The sequence below is a fragment of the Coregonus lavaretus genome, assembly GCF_964263955.1.
Source record: "Coregonus lavaretus genome assembly, contig: HAP1_SCAFFOLD_547, whole genome shotgun sequence".
Lineage (NCBI taxonomy): Eukaryota > Metazoa > Chordata > Actinopteri > Salmoniformes > Salmonidae > Coregonus > Coregonus lavaretus.
In genome coordinates, this window is record NW_028158994.1 from 46,268 (window position 1) to 65,560 (window position 19,293).

At 43.6% G+C, this 19,293-nt stretch overlaps 1 protein-coding gene across 1 annotated transcript in view; it reads right to left on the bottom strand.

Moving 5' to 3' along the window:
- LOC311123376 (ciliary neurotrophic factor receptor subunit alpha-like) overlaps positions 1-19,293 on the bottom strand; it is a 271,912-nt gene that overhangs the window by 43,837 nt on the left and 208,782 nt on the right. The gene's annotated exons all lie outside the window — the stretch shown is intronic.

Below are 19,293 nucleotides of genomic sequence, written 5' to 3' on the forward strand. Positions count from 1 at the left end.
TGTGGAACGTACTGTCTGACAACTCCACCTAAAACACACCAATCAGAGAGAAGTACCATGGGTTATGGTGTGGAACGTACTGTCTGACAACTCCACCTGAAACACACCAATCAGAGAGAAGTACCATCCGTTATGGTGTGGAACGTACTGTCTGACAACTCCACCTGAAACACACCAATCAGAGAGAAGTACCATCCGTTATGGTGTGGAACGTACTGTCTGACAACTCCACCTGAAACACACCAATCAGAGAGAAGTACCATCCGTTATGGTGTGGAACGTACTGTCTGACAACTCCACCTGAAACACACCAATCAGAGAGAAGTACCATCCGTTATGGTGTGGAACGTACTGTCTGACAACTCCACCTGAAACACACCAATCAGAGAGAAGTACCATCCGTTATGGTGTGGAACGTACTGTCTGACAACTCCACCTGAAACACACCAATCAGAGAGAAGTACCATCCGTTATGGTGTGGAACGTACTGTCTGACAACTCCACCTGAAACACACCAATCAGAGAGAAGTACCATCCGTTATGGTGTGGAACGTACTGTCTGACAACTCCACCTAAAACACACCAATCAGAGAGAAGTACCATCCGTTATGGTGTGGAACGTACTGTCTGACAACTCCACCTGAAACACACCAATCAGAGAGAAGTACCATCTGTTACGGTGTGGAACGTACTGTCTGACAACTCCACCTGAAACACACCAATCAGAGAGAAGTACCATCCGTTATGGTGTGGGACGTACTGTCTGACAACTCCACCTGAAACACACCAATCAGAGAGAAGTACCATCCGTTATGGTGTGGGACGTACTGTCTGACAACTCCACCTGAAACACATTCAAACAAATTGATGTAATACATGAGTAAAACACTAACACCACTGAGGGTCACTTCTGATGTGGACCACATGCTCAACACTAGTAGATGGAGGCACTTTAACCCATTATGGTGAAAACAAAGCTCATTTAGGGAAACACTATTACACTGAAAATAAGCAATTCTACACCTGTCTGTGAGAAAGAAACAACTTGGACAATTTATTTTCATGAGCATGGCCTTATTTTACAGCATATTTTGAAATTATCCCACACCTTGACCTGTGGCCTTTACCGCGTCCATAAAATAAGACGTGCTTTGCGTACTCGTCTCCACTCAACTAGCTACCCAGTGTAGTGTCATACACACACAGTAGCCGCAGCCGCTCGCCAGTTAACCCTCTTTCATCAAAAGGACTGACCACTTCCTCACAAAAAAAGTATTAAATCCAGTCAAACCAACATGGCATTCGCCAAGATACGCAAGGTAGACCAGGAGAACCGTCAATTCAAAACTGACTGGACTGAGATGTATTGCTTTTTTTTACCGGACCACAACAGTGCTATGCCCACATGCTTAATATGCATGCAGACTGTAGCTGTAATCAAAGCGGACAATCTGAAGCGGCATTTTAACTCTATTCATGCTGCCAGTTTTAATGCAAACTACCCAGAAGAATCTGACCAGCGCAAACAAAAAATTGCAAGCATGTTAATGTCATACAAGCACTCGGTTTTAACTATGTGTAAAACAACATCGGCACAAGAGAGCGCAACAGCTGCCTCATTACACGTTTCCTGGAAGCTTGCAAGAGCTAAGAAGCCATTCGCCGATGCAGAGTTACTTAAACAATGTGCAATCGACATGGCTGCCGAAGTTTTAAACCAAGAGGAACCAATTAAAAAATAAGTTGTTGAGCTGTTGAAGCAAGTGCCGCTGTCGGCTAACACGGCAACCAGAAGAGTCGAAGTTTTAGCGGAGGAGTGCTTTTCCAGTCTACTCACAGATTTGAGGAAAACCGAAGCATTCTCACTGGCAATAGACTGGTCTTGTGACCGAACCGACATGGAACAGCTGTCTGTGACCGAACCGACATGGAACAGCTGTCTGTGACCGAACCGACATGGAACAGCTGTCTGTGACCGAACCGACATGGAACAGCTGTCTGTGACCGAACCGACATGGAACAGCTTTCTGGGAGGAGCTGCTGTGTTTGATTTCTCTACCCGGGCGTACAACCGGGGAAATAATATTCAACCAGCTGACACAGTTCTTCGAAAGGAATGGCTTAGATGTGAGTAAAATTGTCTCTGTTGTTACCGACGGGGCTCCGTCAATGGTGGGACACCGCCAGGGCTTGGTAAGCAGGCTTTCTGCCGTTAACCCAGCACTCCTGGCATTTCACTTCATTATTCACAAGTCAGTTTTGTGCGCAAAACTGTGTGGAAAAATGAATGAGACCACGGATACTGTGACTCGACTAGTTAACTTTGTCCGTGAGAGCTCTAGTCTGCAGCATCGCCTTTTTTGAGCATTACTCGAGGAAATGTCAGCTGAACACAAGGATCTTTTTCTCCACAACGACGTTCGCTGGCTGAGCAAAGGCCGTGTGTTGGAGAGGGGGTGTGACCTGCGTGATGAACTTGTGTCATTTTTATCCAGCCTGCAGAGCCAAAAAGCCAGCGACTTTTTGAGCTTTTTAACTGACAACAAGGTGATATCAGATGTTACTTTTTTGTGTGACATCATGTCTCATCTAAATCATCTTAACCTGCGACTACAAGGCAAGAACCACACTGTTGCTGACATGTATGAGGCGATTGAAGCTTTCCGGGTCAAAGCCGCACCTCCTGGAGAGAGACATTTGCACTTTCCACGTCTGCGTGAGCATTGTGAGAAGAATAAAATGCAGGAAGATCCAGCAATGAAGGATTTTGTGTCCCGGCTGGCAGAAAACTTCAAGGAAAGAGTTGAAAGCTCCCCTAAACTCTCAGCTGACATCCTTCTCTTCGTAAGACGGCCGTTTTCTGTGTCAGCTGACGGCCAGTGGACTGCAGAGGCCAAAAAGCTGGTGCCTTCCATAGATGAGGCTGCTCTGCAGATGGAAATCTTGGAGATGGGAACATCTGATTTGCTCAAAGCTCAACACAAGGATGCACTGGTGAGTGACTTTTGGATTAACGTGGTTCCCCAAGCTCGTTTTAAAAACACCAGAGATATTGCAATGCTCCTACTCACGATGTTCCCCTCAACATACATCTGTGAATCAGCATTTTCTTCAATGAATGCTATCAAGAGCCAGGACAGAAACAGACTCTCAGATTCAAATCTTGTACAGTGCCTCAGGATTGCCACAACATAATACAAGCCTGACATCAGAAAGGTTGCCTCATCCCGTCGCTCTCACTTCTCTTACTGATTGGTGAGTGAACCAGATCGAATAATTTTTTTGCTATTTTTCAATCTTCTTGTGGTATAATAATTATTACAATGAAATAACCATTTCATATTTAATAGCATGTTTCCTACTAAATATGCTACACAGCTTAAATAAAAGTAAATGGCATCCAACTAGTTAGTAAAATTTTAAACATAATACACAGCAATAAAAAAAAATTATACACTAATAAAAGCTAATTAATTATATTGTCACATTAATATCAAACACTTTTGGTTGTTAACAGCTTGATATTATTTGGTTCACATATTTTAAAAGTTTAAAAACTAACGTGGCATATTCTGATAACACATTTGAAAAGTACCTAACTAAAAACCTCTGTCTGTCTGTGTTTGTCCTTCTCTCTTCTCTTAGAAAGAGCGCCTGAACGCAGATATCCAGAGCATGGGTGTTCCAGACAGAAGTGGCCGCTGTGTGTGTGTGTGTGTGTGTGTGTGTGTCTGTGTGTGTGTGTGTGTGTGTGTGTGTGTGTGTGTGTGTGTGTGTGTGTGTGTGTGTGTGTGTGTGTGTGTGTGTGTGTGTGTGTGTGTGTGTGTGTGTGTGTCTGAATGTGTTTGCTGGACTTTTTGTTTGCTGACTGTTTGCACAGAATATGCTCCAGGGGCATTTCATAATTAAATAGTTGGTTTTGGACTAATTTAGTATTTTTCATTTTTCTCTTATGTGACTCCTAACACAACTACTAATAATTATAAAATCACAATAGAAGTGAAAACTGATAAAACATAAAACTGTCGCCAAAAAAACAAACATGTTGGCCCTCGGCTTGGCATGCCTGACCAAATTTGGCCCTTTTGGAAATCTAATTGGGGAACCCTGCCATATTGGATGACTGTCATTCAAATTCCATTCACCCAGTTAAATGTAACATTGATAGGTTTAGGCTACTACAAAATACTAAATTTTTCCCTGGTACCCTTCATGAGGTTCCTATAACTTGGCCTATGAATGAAAGTTTACAACGTAGGAGCACACAGGATGAGAGACAAATTTGATGTGACAGACAGTGACATTCAATACCGCCTTGCACACTCTTGCCTGCATCTAGCTGATATTGGGTGTAATCATTAGTCCAACAGTTGCAAACGAGAGTTTCTATTGGACAAATTCAGGTGTTTTGTTCCGTTTGCTTCTGTTTAAGAAACGATTTTCAACAGAATCGGTGGAATGAATACACCCCTGATCACGCGTGAACACTGTTCACAATTTCATAGCAGCCACGGTGTATTCCTTCTCGCATCTACTTTATCTGCTCTCCTCCTTTCAACTCTTCCCTTCCCTTGTGGACTTCAATGCACAACACATCAGCTGTATGTGACCAGGCGAAAAAACCTTTCGAAGCCAAACCGCTACGCACAGCCTACATCGTTGTCACCATATTAGCTAATGTAACGTCATAGTCAGTATAGCTAATAAAACTAATGCGTTAGTAAACCTGCTACAATCATGCAGTAACATTACAGTATACAGTCAGTAAGCAGTTACACTGGCGGGCCCCGGTGGCAATAAATTAGTAAAACCAAAAGCTTACCTTGACTTGGAAGAATTCCAGTGTTGTGTTGGATAGTCATAGCCAGCTAGCTAACATAGCATCCCTCTGTTTGAGCAGGGTATTTCAGTAGGCTAAACTAGCCAGCTAGCTAACATAGCATCCCTCTGTTTGAGCAGGGTGTTTCAGTAGGCTAAACTAGCCAGCTAGCTAACATAGCATCCCTCTGTTTGAGCAGGATGTTTCAGTAGGCTAAACTAGCTAGCTAGCTAACATAGCATCCCTCTGTTTGAGCCGCGTGTTTCAGTAGGATAAACTAGCTAGCTAGCTAACATAGCATTCCTCTGTTTGAGCCGCGTGTTTCAGTAGGATAAACTAGCTAGCTGCATTTGCTTCTCTTGCTCCTCTTTCATTTAGGAATACATTAATTTGTTAGAAACTGTTCAACTATTTTCTTTCTATCTCTTTGACTCAACTACTCACCCCATTTGATGCACTGCAGTGCTAGCTAGCTGTAGCTTATGCTTTCAGTACTAGATTCATTCTCTGATCCTTTGATTGGGTGGACACCATGTCAGTTCATGCTGCAAGAGCTCTGATAGGTTGGAGAACGTCCTCCGGAAGTTGTCATAATTACTGTGTAAGTCTATGGAAGGGGGTGAGAACCATGAGCCTCCTAGGTTTTGTATTGAAGTCAATGTACCCAGAGGAGGACGGAAGCTAGCTGTCCTCCGGCTACACCATGGTGCTACCCTACAGAGTGCTGTTGAGGTTACTGTAGACCAGGGTTCTTCAATTCCGGTCCTGGAGGGCCAAAACACCTCTGTTTTTCATCCTCTCCTTCTAATCAGGGGCTAATTCAGACCTGGGACACCAGGTGAGTGCAATTAACTACCAGGTAGAAATAAAAAAGAGAACTGTTTCGGCCCTCCAGGACCGGAATTGAAGAACCCTACTGTAGACTTTCTTTGCAAAATAGTGTGTTTTAATCAATTATGACAAGTGATTGTATTTAGTATAGTTCTATCTAAAAAGGATAACTTTTTAAATGTTAAATTTTTTTCCTTTTTTGAAATTCAGTGAGGAGGATGGTCCTCCTCTTCCTCCACTGAGGAGCCTCCAATGATGGAGGCACCTTAACCCATTATGGTGAAAACAAAGCTCATTTAGGGAAACACTATTACACTGAAAATAAACAACTTGTAGTTTAACACTCAGCTCTGCTCTCAGACTGCTGCTCTGAAACTGTCACAACTTCTCCTGACATGCTTAACAGCCTGACTACCTGAATAATAATAATAAGACATTTAGCAGACGCTTTTATCCAAAGCGACTTACAGTCATGTGCACATACATTTTTACGTATGGGTGGTCCCTCGGATCAAATCCACTACCCTGGCGTTACAAGCGCCATGCTCTACCAATTGAGCTACAGAGGACCACAAGCTTTGTAAACAACGTGTGTTGACTAACAGTGAAATGCTTACTTACGGGTCCTTTTCCAACAATGCAGTTAGATACAAAAAATTGTGACAGGAGGGATAAATACACAGTGAATAACAATAATTAGTAAAACAATAACATGGGAGTACCAGTACAAAGTCGATATGCAGGGGTACGAGGTAATTGAGGTAGCTATGTACATATGGGTAGGGGTAAAGTGACTACGCAACAGCATAGATAAGAGAGTAGCAGCAGCGTGTGTGGTGAGCGTGAAAGTGTGTGCATGAGACGTCAGTATGCATGTGTGCGGGCATATGTAGTGTGTGTGTGAGTTGGGGTGTCAGTATGTGAGAGTGTGTGGGTAGAGTCCAGTATGTGTGCATAAAGTAGGTAAAAACTCGTTTGTGCAAAAAAAGCCAATGCAGGCAGTCCGGGTAGCCATTTCACTAGCTATTTAGCAGTCTTGTTTAGCAGTCTTATGGCTTGGGGGAACCAAAGGTTTTTCATTCATGAAATAATGTGAATGTGCGAATTGAGGATTAAAACCAAACAACAACAAACATATTGAGCGTCACTGAATACTGCAAGGAAAGGAATTGGGAATGTTACAACCTCAAGAGTAGAATAGAAAAATGATCTACAGTTGAAGTCGGAAGATTACACACACTTAGGTTGGAGTCATTAAAACTCGTTTTCCAACCACTCCACAAATTTATTGTTAACAAACTATAGTTTTGGCAAGTTGGTTAGGACATCTACTTTGTGCATGACACAAGTATATTTCCAAAAATTGTTTACAGACAGATTATTTCACTTATTATTCACTGTATCACAATTCCAGTGGGTCAGAAGTTTATAAACACTAAGTTGACTGTGCCTTTAAACAGCTTGGAAAATTCCAGAAAATGATGTCATGGCTTTAGAAGCTTCTGATAGGCTAATTGACATCATTTGAGTCAATTTGAGGTGTACCTGTGGATGTATTTCAAGGCCTACCTTCAAAAGAATCATGGGAAATCGAAATAAATTGAAAAAAATAATTGTAGACCTCCACAAGTCTGGTTCATCCTTGGGAGCAAATTCCAAACGCCTGAAGGTACCACGTTCATCAGTACAAACAATAGTACGCAAGTATAAACACCATGGGACCACGCAGCCGTCATACCGCTCAGGAAGGAGACACGTTCTGTCTCCTAGAGAGTAACGTACTTTGGTGTGAAAAGTGCAAATCAATCCCAGAACAACAGCAAAGGTCCTTGTGAAGATGCTGGAGGAAACAGGTACAAAAGTATCTATATCCACAGTAAAACGAGTCCTATATCGACATAACCTGAAAGGCCGCTCAGCAAGGAAGAAGCCACTCCTCCAAAACCACCATAAAAAAGACAGACTACGGTTTTGCAACTGTACATGGGGACAAAGATCGTACTTTTGGAGAAATGTCCTCTGGTCTGATGAAACAAAAATACAACTGTTTGGCCATAATGAACATCGTTATGTTTGGAGGAAAAGGGTGTGGCTTGCAAGCCGAAGAACACCATCCCAACCGTGAAGCACGGTGGTGGCAGCATCATGCTGTGGGGGTGCTTTGCCGCAGGAGGGACTGGTGTACTTCACAAAATAGATGGCATCATGAGGAAGGAAAATTATGTGGATATATTGAAGCAACATCTCAAGACATCAGTCAGGAAGTTAAAGCTTGGTCGCAAATGGGTCTTCCAAATGGACAATGACCCCAAGCATACTTCCAAAGTTGTCGCAAAATGGCTTAAGGACAACAAAGTCAAGGTATTGGAGTGGCCATCACAAAGCCCTGACCTCAATCCTATAGAAAATGTGTGGGCAGAACTGAAAAAGCGTGTGCGAGCAAGGAGGCCTACAAACCTGACTCAGTTACACCAGCTCTGTCAGGAGGAATGGGCCAAAATTCACCCAACTTATAGTGGGAGGCTTGTGGAAGGCTACCCGAAACATTTGACCCAAGTTAAACAATTTAAAGGCAATGCTACCAAACACTAATTGAGTGTAAGAAATAAAAAGCTGAAATAAATCATTCTCTCTACTATTATTCTGACATTTCACATTCTTAAAATAAATTGGTTATCCTAACTGACCTAAGACAGGGAATTTTTACTAGGATTAAATGTCAGGAATTGTGAAAAACTGTGTTTAAATGTATTTGGCTAAGGTGTATGTAAACTTCCGACTTCAACTATAGGTACTTTAGAGCTGTTAAATTGAGGGAAAGCTCCTTTAAAGGTCCAATGCAGACATTTTAATCTCAATATCAAAAACACAATGTTCCTTAGTTGGATATAAACTGAGTGGACAAAACATTAGGAACACCTGCTCTTTCCATGACATAGACTGACCATGTGAATCCAGGTGAAAGCTATGATCCCTTATTGATGTCATCTGTTAAATCCACTTCAATCATTGTAGATGAAGGGGAGGAGAGAGGTTAAAGAAGGATTTTTAAGCCTTGAGAGAATTGAGTCATGGATTGTGTATGTGCGGCATTTTAACGGGGTATGATAGTAGGTGCCAGGAGCACCAGTTTGAGTGTGTCAAGAACTGCAACGCTGCTGGGTTTTTCACGCTCAACAGTTTCCTGTGTGTATCAAGAATGGTCCATCATCCAAAGGACATCCAGCCAACTTGACACAACTGTGGGAAGCCTTCGAGTCAACATGGGCCAGCATCCCTGTGGAACGCTTTCAACATCTTGTAGAGTCCATGACCTGATGAATTAAGGCTGTTCTGAGGGCAAAGGGGGGTGCAACTCAGTGTTAGGATGTAGTGCCCACCAAACATACACAAACAAACAAACACAGAACATGGCAACATAAGATATTAACGTTCAAGAAACGTTTCATGGGAGCGTTGTAAGAACGTTCGTGTCCAGTTTTATGAAGGTTAGGAGAATATTCCATCAACGTCCCAGCAAACATACACAGAACATGGTTGCCCCAATGGTATTCTAATGTTGGCTGATATGGGAGAAAATACATTCAAGGAGCTTAAACTGGGATAATGTTGTATGTTACACGGGCAAGTAGAAAAATATTTAATATTATTTAATTATAAATCTGATTATGTCACATGGGGGAAATGTGGGAAGCTAAAATACTGTTTTTAGCCAGCTAGCTAGCTAGCAAGTTGCTAGCAGATTAGCCTACCTCCAACTGGCAGGCACAAAACAAGGTAACGGAAGACAAACCTAAACTTCCTACATGTAGCTATTTGTGATGGGTGATTTGAAGGAGTCAGGCGCAGGAGGGTAAATCACAGAATAACAGAATTTATTCCGCAATACAGAGTTACGCAGTAATGCGTCAAAACAGTCCAGTGGCAAAACAGGTGCACTGGAACCAACAAGGCACACGGGGAAAATAACCCGGCGATACAAAATACAAGGAGCTCCACCGAGCTTCACTCTCCTCACAATAAACAATCACACACAAAGACAAGGGGGCAGAGGGAACACTTATACAGGTACTGATGAGGGGATATGAACCAGGTGTGTGTAATGAACAAGACAAAACAAATGGAATGATGAGATGAGGAGCGGCAGTGTCTAGAAGGCCGGTGACGACGAACGCCGAAGCCTGCCCGAACCAGGAGAGGAGGCAGCTTCGGATGAAGTCGTGACACTATTATTCAAATATGCAGATGGTTTTCATTGAAATTAGCTGGTGATGATGAATGTATTAGCTAGCAGTGGTGATGATGTCATCAGTGGTGATGATGTTTTCAACGTGATTCTTCTTTGCTTTACCACAAATGGGAAGACAACAAGAGAATCCCTGCTGCCCCCTTGTGGTAAGGGTTAAGGGATGTTGGTTAGGATACGGTGAACGGTAGGCTGTAACCACAGGTTCACAGGTTCCCTCTGAAGCTCAGCTGGTAGAGCACGGTGCTTGTAACACCAAGGTAGTGGGTTCGATCCCCGGGACCACCCATACACAAAAATGTATGCACGCATGACTGTAAGTTGCTTTGGATAAAAGCGTCTGCTAAATGGCAAATTATTATTATTAAGGGATGTTGGTTAGGATATGGTGAAAACATGTTATTTTATTTTTTACTTTTGTTTATTTAGTAAATATTTTCTTAACTCCATTTCTTGAACAGCATTTTTGGTTAAGGGCTTGTAAGTAAACATTTCATGGTAAGGTCTACACCTGTTGTATTCATCGCATATGACAAATACAATTTGATTTGATTTGATATACAGGCCCCTAACCCCACAAGGGTGCGTACTCAGCCCCCTCCTGTACTCCCTGTTCATCCATGACTGCGTGGCCATGCACGCCACCAACTCAATCATCAAGTTCGCAGACGACACAACAGTAGTAGGCCTGATTACCAACAATGACGAGACCGCCTACAGGGAGGAGGTGAGGGCCCTGGGAGGAGGTGAGGGCCCTGGGAGAAGGTGAGGGCCCTGGGAGGAGGTGAGGGCCCTGGGAGAAGGTGAGGGCCCTGGGAGGAGGTGAGGGCCCTGGGAGAAGGTGAGGGCCCTGGGAGGAGGTGAGGGCCCTGGGAGAAGGTGAGGGCCCTGGGAGAAGGTGAGGGCCCTGGGAGAAGGTGAGGGCCCTTGCTGAGTAGTAGTAGTAATAACCTCTCCCTCAACGTCAACAAAACGAAGGAGCTGATCGTGGACTTCAGGAGACAGCAGAGGGAGCACGCCCCCATCGACGGGACCGCAGTGGAGAAGGTGAAAAGCTTCAAGTTCCTTGGCATACACATCACTGACAAACTGAAATGGTCCACCCACACAGACAGTGTGGTGAAGAAGGCGCAACAGAGCCTCTTCAACCTCAGGAGGCTGAAGATATTTGGCTTGGCACCTAAAACCCTCACAAACCTTTACAGATGCACAATTGAGAGCATCCTGTCGGGCTGTATCACCGCCTGGTACGGCAACTGCACCTCCTGCAACCGCAGGGCTCTCCAGAGGGTGGTGACGTCTGCCCAACGCATCACCGAGGGCACACTGCCTGCCCTCCAAGACACCTACAGCACCCGATGTCACAAGAAGGCCAAAAAGATAACCAAGGACATCAACCAACCGAGCCACGGCCTGTTCACCCCATTATCATCCAGAAGGCGAGGTCGGTACAGGTGCGTCAAAGCTGGGACCGAGAAACTGAAAAACAGCTTCTATCTCAAGGCCATCAGACTGTTAAATAGCCATCACTAGCCGGCTACCACCCGGTTACTCAACCCTGCACCTTAGAGGCTGCTGCCCTATATACATAGACATGGAATCACTGGTCACTTTAATAATGTTTACATACTGTTTTACTCATTTCATATGTATATTACAAGCATTTCGCTACAGTCACAATAACATCTGCTAAATATGTGTATGTGACCAATAAAATGTGACTTGATTTTGATTTGAATTAGTCCACACCTCCCTCTTTGTCTGGTAATATGAGAGAAGAGACAATTGTTCCAAGGTTAGAACCTGGTTAGAACGTGTCAACCTGCTACAGTCAAGCAGCATTAAAACTACCAGCTACTCAGTGTCCTCAGAGAGGAAAGGACAACACAACATGGGATCAATCCCAAATGGAACCCCTCTCGATGGTGCAGCTGTAGAACTTCTTGAGGGTCTGAGGACATATGACATATCTTTTCAGTCTCCTGAGGGGGAATAGGCGTTGTCGTGCCCTCTTCACGACTGTCTTCGTGTGTTTGGACCATGATAGTTTATTAGTGATGTGGAGACCAAGGAACTCTCGACCCACTCCACTACAGCCCTGTCGATGTGAACGGGGGTGGGCCCGGCCCTCCATTTCCTGTAGTCCACGATCAGCTCCTATGTCTTGCTCACGTTGAGGGAGAGGTTGTTGTCCTGGCACAACACTGCCAGGTCTCTGACCTCCTCCCTATAGGCTGTCTCATCGTTGTCGGGGATCAGGCCTACCACTGTTGTGTCGTCAGCATACTTAAAACCTCTTAAGGATCGGACTCTATTTTTCTATTTTCGCCTAAAATGACATACCCAAATCTAACTGACTGTAGCTCAGGACCTGAAGCAAGGATATGCATATTCTTGATACCATTTGAAAGGAAACACTTTGAAGTTTGAGGAAATGTGAAATTAATGTAGGAGAATATAACACATTAGATCTGGTAAAAGATAATATAAACCAAAAAACATGCATATATATTTTTTTTTATAAATTGCATAACAACAGATCTCTACATAGCAACAGACCTCCAGAAAACATAATACAAACCAAAAAACATGTGTTTTCCCAAAAAAGAAATTCCATCATCTTTGAAAGGCAAGAGAAAGGCCACAATATAATATTGCAGTTTAGGCGCAATTTAGACTTTGGTCACTAGATGACAGCAGTGTGTGTGCATAGTTTCAGATTGATCCAGTGAAGCATTGCAATACTGGACTATCTTGTATCAAGTCTGCCCAAATGTGCCGAATTTGTCAATTGATACATTTTCAAGTACATAACTATAGAAAACATACAAAAACTATATGGTAATACAAAATGTAAGTTTACACACTCCCAGGAATGTCATACATGATGGATCACTAGCTTATACACAACATTTCACACATCTAGATGGCCGGGCGGGGTGGGTGTGGAGCCAGAGACAGCAGGGGTTCAAACTGTAGAACACAGTTCCTACATTTGAATATAAAAATGGATTTTATCAAACAACACTATGCTACATTTGATCTCTGGGACCCTTAGGATGACAAATCAGAGCAAGATTACTGAATGTAAGTACATTATTTACCTTCAGAGGTGAACGTATCAAATCAGTTGCCGTGATAACTTGTTGTTGTTGTGCACTCTCCTCAAACAATAACATGGTATTTTTTCACTGTAATAGCTACTGTAAATTGGACAATGCAGTTAGATTAACAAGAAGTTAAGCTTTCTGCCCATATGTCAATGTCCTGGAAAGTTTGCTATTACTTACAACAGTCATGCTAATCACATTAGCGTACGTCAGTTAAACCGTCCCATATACGGGACACTGATCCCGTAGAGGTTAATGATGGTGTTGGAGTCGTGCGCAGCCACACAGTCGTGGGTGATAGGAGGGGAGTAGAGATTGCATCATCTGTGGATCTGTTGGGGCGGTATGCAAATTGGAGTGGGTCTAGGGTTTCTGGGATAATGCTGTTGATGTGAGCCATGACCAGCCTTTCAAAGCACTTCATGGCTACAGACGTCAGTGCTATGGGTCGGTAGTCATTTAGGCAGGTTATCTTAGAGTCCTTGGGCACGGGGACTATGGTGGTCTGCTTGAAACATGTTGGTATTAAAGACTCAGTCAGGGACCTGTTGAAAATGTCAGTGAAGAAACTTGCCAGTTGGTCAGCACATGCTCGGAGTACACGTCCTTGTGAATGTTGACCTGCTTAAATGTCTTACTCACATCGGCTACGGAGAGCGTGATAACATAGTCATCCGGAACAGCTGGTGCTCTCATGCATGCTTCAGTGTTGCTTGCCTCGAAGCGAGCATAGAAGTGGTTTAGCTCGTCTGGTAGGCTTGTGTCACTGGGCAGCTCGCGGCTGTGCTTCCCTTTGTAGTCTGTAATAGTTTTCAAGCCCTGCCACATCCAACGAGCATCAGAGCCAGTGTAGTACGATTCAATCTTAGTCCTGTATTGACTCTTTGCCTGTTTGATGGTTCGTCGGAGGGCATAGCGGAATTTCTTATAAGCGTCCGGGTTAGAGTCCCGCTCCTTGAAAGCGGCAGCTCTACCCTTTAGCTCAGAGCGGATGTTGCCTGTAATCCATGGCTTCTGGTTGGGGTATGTACGTACAGTCACTGTGGGGATGATGTCATTGATGCACTTATTGATGAAGCCAGTGACTGATATGGTGTACTCCTCAATGCTATCTGAAGAATCCCGGAACATGTTCCAGTCTGTGCTAGCAAAACAGTCCTGTAGCTTTGCATCTGCGTCATCTGACCACTTTTCTATTAACCGAGTCACTGGTGCTTCCTGCTTTAGTTGTTGCTTATAAGCAGGAATCAGGAGGATAGAGTTATGGTCAGATTTGCCAAATGGAGGGCGAGGGAGAGCTTTGTATGCGTCTCTGTGTGTGGAGTAAAGGTGGTCTAGAGTTTTTTTTCCCTCTGGTTGCACATTTAACATTCTGGTAGAAATTAGGTAGAACGGATTTAAGTTTCCCTGCATTAAAGTCCCTGGCCACTAGGAGCGCTGCCTCTGGATGAGCATTTTCCTGTTTAGTTATAGCCTTATACAGCTCATTGAGTGCAATCTTAATGCCAGCATTGGTTTGTGGTGGTAAATAGACAGCTATGGAAAATATAGTAGAAAACTCTCTTGGTAGATAGTGCGGTCTACAGCTTATCATAAGATACTCTACCTCAGGCGAGCAAAACCTCAATACTTTCTTAGTATTTGATTTTGTGCACCAGCTGTTGTTTACAAATATACACAGACCGCCACCTCTTGTCTTACCGGAGTCAGCCGTTCTATCCTGCCGATGTAGCGTATAGCCCACTAGCTGTATGTTGTCCATGTCGTTGTTCAGCCATGACTCGGTGAAACATAAGATGTTACAGTTTTTAATGTCCCGTTGGTAGGATAATCATAATCTTAGGTCATCTAATTTATTTTCAAATGATTGAAGATTGGCTAATAGGATTGATGGGAGAGGCAGTTTACTCGCTCGTCGTCTGATCCTTACAAGGCACCCCGACCTACGTCCACGATATCTCTGTCTCGTTCTCCTGCGAATTACGTGAATGACGTACTCTACCTCAGGTGAGAAAACCTAGAGACTTCCTTAATATTAGAGATCACGCACCAGCTGTTATTGACAAATAAATACAGACCACCAGCCCTCATCTTACGGGAGGTTGCTGTTCTGTCTTACTGATGCACGGAAAACCCAGCCAACTGTATATTATCCATGTCCTCATTCAGTGAAACATAAGATATTAAAGTTTTTAATGTCCATTTGGTAGGGTATGCTGGAACGGAGCTCATCCAGTTTATTCTCCAGTGATAGGTAGGATAGTCTGGAATGGAGGCCATCCAGTTTATTCTCCAGTGACTGGTAGGATAGTCTGGAACGGAGCTTATCCAGTTTATTCTCCAGTGATTGGTAGGATAGTCTGGAACAGAGCTCATCCAGTTTATTCTCCAGTGATTGGTAGGACAGTCTTTAACAGAGCTCATCCAGTTTATTCTCCAGTGATTGGTAGGATAGTCTGGAACGGAGCTCATCCAGTTTATTCTCCAGTGATTGGTAGGATAGTCTGGAACGGAGCTCATCCAGTTTATTCTCCAGTGATTGGTAGGATAGTCTGGAACGGAGCTCATCCAGTTTATTCTCCAGTGATTGTTAGGATAGTCTGGAACGGAGCTCATCCAGTTTATTCTCCAGTGATTGGTAGGACAGTCTCTAACGGAGCTCATCCAGTTTATTCTCCAGTGATTGGTAGGATAGTCTGGAACAGAGCTCATCCAGTTTATTCTCCAGTGATTGGTAGGACAGTCTTTAACGGAGCTCATCCAGTTTATTCTCCAGTGATTGGTAGAATAGTCTCTAACAGAGCTCATCCAGTTTATTCTCCAGTGATTGGTAGGATAGTCTGGAACAGAGCTCATCCAGTTTATTCTCCAGTGATTGGTAGGATAGTCTGGAACAGAGCTCATCCAGTTTATTCTCCAGTGATTGGTAGGACAGTCTTTAACGGAGCTCATCCAGTTTATTCTCCAGTGATTGGTAGAATAGTCTCTAACAGAGCTCATCCAGTTTATTCTCCAGTGATTGGTAGGATAGTCTGGAACGGAGCTCATCCAGTTTATTCTCCAGTGATTGGTAGGATAGTCTGGAACGGAGCTCATCCAGTTTATTCTCCAGTGATTGGTAGGACAGTCTCTAACGGAGCTCATCCAGTTTATTCTCCAGTGATTGGTAGGATAGTCTGGAACAGAGCTCATCCAGTTTATTCTCCAGTGATTGGTAGGACATTCTTTAACGGAGCTCATCCAGTTTATTCTCCAGTCATTGGTAGAATAGTCTCTAACAGAGCTCATCCAGTTTATTCTCCAGTGATTGGTAGGATAGTCTGGAACGGAGCTCATCCAGTTTATTCTCCAGTGATTGGTAGGATAGTCTGGAACGGAGCTCATCCAGTTTATTCTCCAGTGATTGGTAGGACAGTCTCTAACGGAGCTCATCCAGTTTATTCTCCAGTGATTGGTAGGATAGTCTGGAACAGAGCTCATCCAGTTTATTCTCCAGTGATTGGTAGGACAGTCTTTAACGGAGCTCATCCAGTTTATTCTCCAGTGATTGGTAGGATAGTCTGGAACGGAGCTTATCCAGTTTATTCTCCAGTGATTGGTAGGATAGTCTGGAACAGAGCTCATCCAGTTTATTCTCCAGTGATTGGTAGGACAGTCTTTAACGGAGCTCATCCAGTTTATTCTCCAGTGATTGGTAGGATAGTCTGGTACGGAGCTCATCCAGTTTATTCTCCAGTGATTGATAGGATAGTCTCTAACAGAGCTCATCCAGTTTATTCTCCAGTGATTGGTAGGATAGTCTGGAACGGAGCTCATCCAGTTTATTCTCCAGTGATTGGTAGGATAGTCTCTAACGGAGCTCATCCAGTTTATTCTCCAGTGATTGGTAGGATAGTCTGGAACGGAGCTCATCCAGTTTATTCTCCAGTGATTGGTAGGATAGTCTGGAATGGAGCTCATCCAGTTTATTCTCCAGTGATTGGTAGAATAGTCTCTAACGGAGCTCATCCAGTTTATTCTCCAGTGATTTGTAGGATAGTCTGGAACGGAGCTCATCCAGTTTATACTCCAGTGATTGGTAGGATAGTCTGGAACGGAGCTCATCCAGTTTATTCTCCAGTGATTTCACATTCACCAGTAGGACGGATTGTAAAGGTTTATTCACTCGCCGACAAATTTAGACCCAGGCTGCATCTCAAATGGCCCCCTATACCCTATGGTGTAATAGGGCACTATATAGGGAATAGGGTGCAATTTGGGATGCACCTCCAGGGTTCTGCTCTGCTGTTTACATCCAGACACATGTTGGGGACCTAAAATGCACCCTGCCTCGCCCATCTGGCATCCTATCAGACCTTATCAACAATCCTTTCTGCATGTCTTCCTGGCCCTAGCCATCTCACTGTGTCTCTGAGGCATCACATTCCCTGTCTCTCTCACTGTGTCTCTGAGGCATCACATTCCCTGGCCCTATCCATCTCACTGTTTCTGAGGCATCACATTCCCTGGCCCTAGCCATCTCACCGTCTCTGAGGCATCACATTCCCTGGCCCTAGCCATCTCACCGTCTCTGAGGCATCACATTCCCTGGCCCTAGCCATCTCACTGTCTCTGAGGCATCACATTCCCTGGCCCTAGCCATCTCACTGTCTCTGAGGCATCACATTCCCTGGCCCTAGCCATCTCATTGTCTCTGAGGCATCACATTCCCTGGCCCTAGCCATCTCACCGTTTCTGAGGCATCACATTCCCTGGCCCTAGCCATCTCACTGTCTCTGAGGCATCACATTCCCTGGCCCTAGCCATCTCACTGTGCCTCTGCTCCAATCAGCCCCTCAGAGGGCTTATGAAAAATGCACCATATCTGAACAGCATCTCAGTCCCCACATAAATTATGCATGAAGATATCGAAGAGAGAGAGAACGAGAGAGAATGAGAGAGATGGAGGGAGGGAGGGAGGGAGGGAGGGAGGGAGGGAGGGACGTGGATTTGTTGTTGTTGATGTTGTTACATTTCTGTCTTCTCAGTGTGTTTATGATCTGTCACTTGCTCTGCCATTGTAAATACAGTATATGTTTCCCATGCCAGTAATGCCCTTTGAATTGAATTGAGAGAGAGACTCAGAAAGACTCCTCTGCTCCTCATTTAAATGCTTCTAATATATAAATAGTTTGTTTTGGGCTTCGTCCACGTCGTTTTCCATGACGTACCTTATGTTGGGTTGCCATGACGTACCTTATGTTGGGTTGCCATGACGTACCTTATGTTGGGTTGAGTATTAAATAAATAAATATTACGTCTTCTTCTATCAGTATATAACCTGACACTAAAATCTCTGTTTCACATGATGAGGAGACATGATCTAATGACATCACTAATCTCTGTTTCACATGATGAGGAGACATGATCTAATGACATCACTAATCTCTGTTTCACATGATGAGGAGACATGATCTAATGACATCACTAATCTCTGTTTCACATGATGAGGAGACATGATCTAATGACATCACTAATCTCTGTTTCACATGATGAGGAGACATGATCTAATGACATCACTAATCTCTGTTTCACATGATGAGGAGACATGATCTAATGACATCACTAATCTCTGTTTCACATGATGAGGAGACATGATCTAATGACATCACTAATCTCTGTTTCACATGATGAGGAGACATGATCTAATGACATCACTAATCTCTGTTTCACATGATGAGGAGACATGATCTAATGACATCACTAATCTCTGTTTCACATGATGAGGAGACATGATCTAATGACATCACTAATCTCTGTTTCACATGATGAGGAGACATGATCTAATGACATCACTAATCTCTGTTTCACATGATGAGGAGACATGATCTAATGACATCACTAATCTCTGTTTCACATGATGAGGAGACATGATCTAATGACATCACTAATCTCTGTTTCACATGATGAGGAGACATGATCTAATGACATCACTAATCTCTGTTTCACATGATGAGGAGACATGATCTAATGACATCACTAATCTCTGTTTCACATGATGAGGAGACATGATCTAATGACATCACTAATCTCTGTTTCACATGATGAGGAGACATGATCTAATGACATCACTAATCTCTGTTTCACATGATGAGGAGACATGATCTAATGACATTACTAATCTCTGTTTCACATGATGAGGAGACATGATCTAATGACATCACTAAACTCCTGTATGTTAGATCTGTGTGTATGGCTCAGTTGGTAGAGCGTGGCGCTTGCAATGTCAGGATAGTGGGTTCAATTCC